The sequence below is a fragment of the Manacus vitellinus genome, unplaced genomic scaffold, assembly GCF_001715985.3.
Source record: "Manacus vitellinus isolate BGI_N305 unplaced genomic scaffold, ASM171598v3 scaffold_9_pilon, whole genome shotgun sequence".
Classification (NCBI taxonomy): domain Eukaryota; kingdom Metazoa; phylum Chordata; class Aves; order Passeriformes; family Pipridae; genus Manacus; species Manacus vitellinus.
Window position 1 is genome coordinate 2,152,072 of NW_021940917.1, and position 5,796 is coordinate 2,157,867.

Below are 5,796 nucleotides of genomic sequence, written 5' to 3' on the forward strand. Positions count from 1 at the left end.
GGCGGGCTGGGCGGGGCGCGCTGCGAGCTGCCACCAGCGGGCTGCCGCCCCTCGGTGTCTCCCGGTGCCGCCGGCGGCTTCCTGGAGCTGTCACCATTTCCCCACCCCCTGGTGACTTTCTCTTCGGGGAGTGGTTTCGACGAAGGGAGGGCGGGAGGTGCCCGCGGGCAGTGCGAGGGGTGCCCCGAACCCGGAACCCTCCGCCTCCCCGACGCTGATCCCCTCTCCGAGGGATGGGTCCTTCCCCGTGCAAGGGTCGCGCAAGCCCGGAGCAATGCCCGGCGTCTTTTGCGGTCCCAGTTACTCCCTGGGAAGCGGTGGGTAAGCCGACAAGGTGTCTGTTAATTCTTTACTAGTGTATGGCAACTCACTTTTGCAAACAACATGAAGGTTGTAACCACTTGCAAAAGTTTCATTTACAGTAGGTTGGGTTTGTAGGTTGGAAAAGACCTTTAAGATCTTCAAGTCTCAGGCAGATTCCTCGGTCCTCGGCCTCTGTGCGAGCGTTTGTAGGGTATAGGAGTAGAAAACAGATGCCAGCTGAAGTACCAGAACTACCAGAAATAGGCAGCCTCATTCTGAAGATGATCTACAGAAAAAGAGAAAGCAACTTCAGGAAAATGAAAGACAGGGAAAAACTAATTTTGTTAACTCAGAGAACTGTGTTCCCAGAACCATATTCCCTCCAGCAACCTAAGTCAAAGTATATCATGAACACATGCTAAGAGGATCACTATTGAAAATATTGGGATAAAACTTCAGAGACAGAATGATGTATACCAAGGATAACACCATGAATGTCCTCTGAATTCTTGTTTGAAGACATCCTTATTCATCAGCTTGTCAAGTTATGAATGAACTTGGCACCAAGGGCACTGACACTATTGCTCTCAAGGCTACATTGCAAAGTTTGTCATTACATGGTTTATCATTAAAAGACCTTTGCACTTCCCACTGTGCTGACACTATACAAATGCATAGCAGATTATCTTTCCGACAAACTCTCCAGATTAGTGCTGGTAGGAGAGAGAAACACACTGGAAAATCACAGAATAAATTTAATTTTGATCTGCTATGGACAAGTCACCAGCCTTTAACTTGCCTCCCTTCTATAAGAATATGTTAGGTTGCTCAGAATGAAGTTTAAAAAAAATGTATTTACTGATATCAATGGAATGTCCTTACCTGGATTTTGAGATCAGCTTAATCGGGCAATAAAGGGTGTTCAGAATAAAACAAACATGTGAAAGTGACTTTTACATACTTATATTGGCAATTGTTGTGATAGGTCTTGAAGTTTAAGAAGACTTTAAAAATAATCTCCCAAGATAAAATTGAGTGTTTTAAGACACAAGGCAGTTTTTTGTTGTATTTCTATTTTCTTTGACATTAGAATCTAGCACGCAAAAAAAATCATAAATTGGTCTTGCAGATTAATCTAGTTTGGAGAAGAAGCAGGCGTAAGAATCTTTCATGCAGTTTAGTTTGCTAACAGTAATCTGGCTTCCTTGAAGAACAGAATAATAAACGTTTAAAAATAGAACCAAAAGTTGTCTAAATTAGCACTTGCAAAATCCCTCTTCCAAAGTTGTTTCTCAGGGTGATGCTATTGTGTTTCTTAAGGCTGCAGCTGAAATGAGCTGTATTCCAAGCTGTTACTCCAGGTGAGGAAAATTGGGTTTTGCTGTAGGAAGGATAAATAGTGAGAGAGAGGCTGTTTTTGCTATTGAATAATAAAGGTAGAGGGGGTGGAGATGAGAAATAGGGTGAAGGGACCAAGCCTGCAGAGGTAAATTCACTTACTCTTTCTGTGAAGAGAGGAGTGAAAACAACTTTCCCCAGAAATAGCTGCAGCTCCATACAGCTTGCCTTTGCCCTGTTGGCAGCAACTAGTTTGATTTTCCTCTCCAGTGTGCTGCCCTAGGACAGCTGTGTGCTTCACTTAACGCAAATCAGGCTACACACAGCTTTTGGTTCAGAATCCCAAGCTCTTGTGCTGGCTGCTACCCAGACTCACGTACACTGCTGTCCAAAATAATATTCAGCAGAGCTCACAGTTCCCAAGAAACCTTTTGGTTGTGTTCAGTAGGGAAGTGGGCTGATCTCATGAATCTCACGCTCCTTCAACTTTGGTTTTCCATTGAAAACCTCAGAGATTTCCTCCAGCTTCCTTACAAAAAGAATGATAGTCCAGCGATTTCAGTGAGATATAATCCAGAGAGTATTTATTCAAGAGAAGAAAATAAAAAAACATTTACAGTTTCTTCCTTCAGCGCTTTTGGTGGAGAAATGTCAATAAGAAACATTGTTAATGATAATTTGTTTCTGTTAGTGGGTTCCAAACACTCTGAAGTTGTATAATTTCACTGTCAAAAGAACTAGAGGTCTCTTCTGCTTTTTCCAGCTGTCACATGGGAGAGCATGGAAGTTGCGGAAGAGTGCTAACACCCTTCTCTCCTCCCAGAATTTTTTTGGTTTTTAGTTTGCAACAGTTACACATGCATGCCCTAGATACTTGCATGACTCAGGGTGAGACCTTGGCCAAGTATGAAAAACTGAGTCATTCTTCCAGAATATTGTAAGAATCTTACACTGATGTATGTTTAGTTTTGCTGGGATATGCTGGGCCAAGCACTTCACCTTTTGGAATAGAAATGTAATGCTCAGTTGTGACTGTTACATAGTAATTAACTTAACAAGTGAGTGAAATACCATGCTTTTTCTTTTTTTTTTTTTTTAATTGGTTAAGAGTCTGAAGAGAGAGATTTACCTTCTTTAAAATTATGCTTTTTTAAATAGCATTCAAAATAAATCTTAACTTTTAAAACTCTTTGAAATTATCATGTATGTGTTAAGACATTCAATAATTAATAATGTGTAATTTGTTCTAATGCTGTTTTTTAAAAAAATCTGCCTCACTATTCACTAGCTTATCAGACTCTCTGTGTCTTCTAAATTATTGACTTCTGAGCAATTATAGAAATGACTCCTTAGTTGAGTCCTGAAGCCAAACATATTTCAGATCAGAAGAATAATCAGTCAATATACTTCCAGGAGGACAGGGAAGATTTTAACAGGATTAGAGTGCCTTCATTCTCCTTAACACTTCCAGTTTCTGATCTTTTTCTCATTTGTCACACTAAACAAATGAATAATTCAATTACTTGTTTCAAAGTTTCAGGGCACCTAAGCTGATCCTCCAACATCTGAGAAATAAAAAGAAGAAGAAACCTGCTTCTCTCCACTGCTTTCAAAAAGTAGTTGATGGGGTATTTGCCACCAGCCAAAAACACCTGTTGTCAAGAGTCTGAGGCCAGTGCCTGTGGAGCCTGAGCACCAGATCACAAAAATTATTATTATTCTGATCTAGCAATGAATGTTATTATAGCATTTATTATGAAAAATGTACCTTGTCTATAATTGGTAACATAGCAACTAGGTAAATGGATTGGAAAAATACAGTTTACTTATTGCTATTAAGTGATTTTTTTTTTCTGTATAAGAAAGAGCAGATTATGTGGCTAATACTTGGGATTACTCAGAAAAAAAATTAAGCATGATTTAAATATTTCTTCTCAAGTCTGAAATTAAGTTGAGAGCTAGGTATTACTCCAGCATAGGCTACTTCAGACACCTCATTTTCCCACAAACATTTATATAATCAGAATCTGTTTATATTGCTTAATTTTTCCAACTCCATCTAAAACTGAAAATTGACCCAGCCAAAAAGAGTAAGGAGCAATGACCACACACACAACTCCATGTCATTTACCACCATGGGTATTCACTCTGCAGGTCCCAGATAGAGCTTTCAGCCTTTGATATCCAATTCTAGAAAGGCTTGGGAAACCAAGCCTCAAACACTGCAAGGGGAAGCTGGAGTGCTTCTGATGCTTCTACATCCAAAAGGGGCCATAGTACTGTCATAAAATATCCCATAATTAGAATTTAGAGATGATGTGTCCTACTTATTCACTGATACATAATTAACTGAAACACAGATTGGCCGATGTTAGTTCTAACACTTCTGAATTTTTTCTCTTTTACTGCCAAGGCTTGTTCATAACAGGAATTGTAGTAACTAATCTAGTAAAGTTCTTTAGAAGAGCCAGGAAATATACAAATATCAGTAAAAGTCATCTCTCACTAGAAGCACTAGCATGAATGGGTGAAATATGTCAAAAGATTTTGATGGCAAAGTTCTTTCTGTTTTCCACAAGACACACAGGATCAATCAACACATTTGCTAGACTTAACCTCTGATCATGTTAAAAGAAACCAGAATGGAATTTGGGTGTCTGCCTTTGTTAACAGGGGTTTATGGAAAACAAATTGGACATGACTTCCTGTTCCCTGAGACCTTTCACTGTGAAACTTGATCTGTGGAATTACATTGCATGGTGAATGCAACACACTTAATATAATGAGATCAGCCGATCTCTGGTCATGGCAACATTATAAACCACTCTACGTAACTGTTCAAAAGTCACTCTCTTGCTAGTCTCATTTTCATGCTTAAAACCAATAAAAAATAATATTCTTTATATACTCTTAAGTGACTAGAGATTTACCTAACTTTGCGATGCTAACAGAACATAAAACAATTCAGACATGTAAACATAAATAAATTGTCATGAGGAATTCAAGTGAGCAGTTACTATTGATTTCCCATTTATTGCTGTCCACAAGTGAACACTTTTCCTGCTTTATTTAGGAGCAAATTCCAGTAATACTGGAATTATTTTCTTCTTAAGTGATTTGTGAACTCTGAACCATGATGACTAATCTAATTTAAAAATTTAATTAATAACATAGGCATCCAAACATACTTCTGTAAAATCACTTAATAATTGCAATGTATCAACCAGCAATTGCATTTCTAAGCTGTTCAAAGGATCTCTTCATGTGTGCCAGTGTTCAGTATAGTAGTAAAATTGTCATGAAAGGTTTCATGATCATGTTGGAGACAGTCTACTAGAAATATAAAATTAATAACACAGTATTATTATTTCATCACTTTATTCCAGAAGGTAATAAAACATAAATGTATAAACTGTGAGAATTAAAAAAAAAAATTAAAAATTAAAAATCAGACACTTATTGAATTCCAGTGGTACTAGTGATGTGTTTAAACTGAATTAACTAACTTACTTATTCATAGGCACATAGTTTCATTGAATCTCCAGCAGAGGAAAGATAAGGACCTGCCAGTGTGGGTCCAATGACCACAAAGAGGAGGAGGGGGCTGAAGCACCTCTCCTATAAAGACAGGCTTAGAAACTTGGAATTGTTTAGCCTGGGGAAGAGAAGACTAAAATTGAGATTTTATTTTGTCCTTTCAATATATATTTTTATTACATATATCTTATATAATTATTTCTTCTAAGAAAGACTTTTACCAGGGCTTTTAGTAATAGCACAAGGGGTCACATTTTTAAACAGAAAGACAGTTGATAGAGGTCGTACATAAGAGAGAAAGAGGTTCTGTACTATAATGGTGGCAAGACTCTGGAGCAGATTCCCAGAGAAGCTGCGGATGCCACATCCCTGGAAGTGTTCAATGCCAGGTTCAATGGGGCTTCAAATAACCTGGACTATTGAAAATTATCCCTGCTCATGGCTGGGGACTTGGTCTAGATGAGCTTTAAAGCTCCAAAAACACTCAAAGCACTCTGTGATTCTAAGTGTCTGCCTTCTTCTGAAGATACCGGTCTTTTTCCTTTTTTCTTCCCCCCCCCCCCCCAAAAGTAATATCAGTGTTCACAATTTTACGGTGTGCTTTTCCTCTTGAATCTC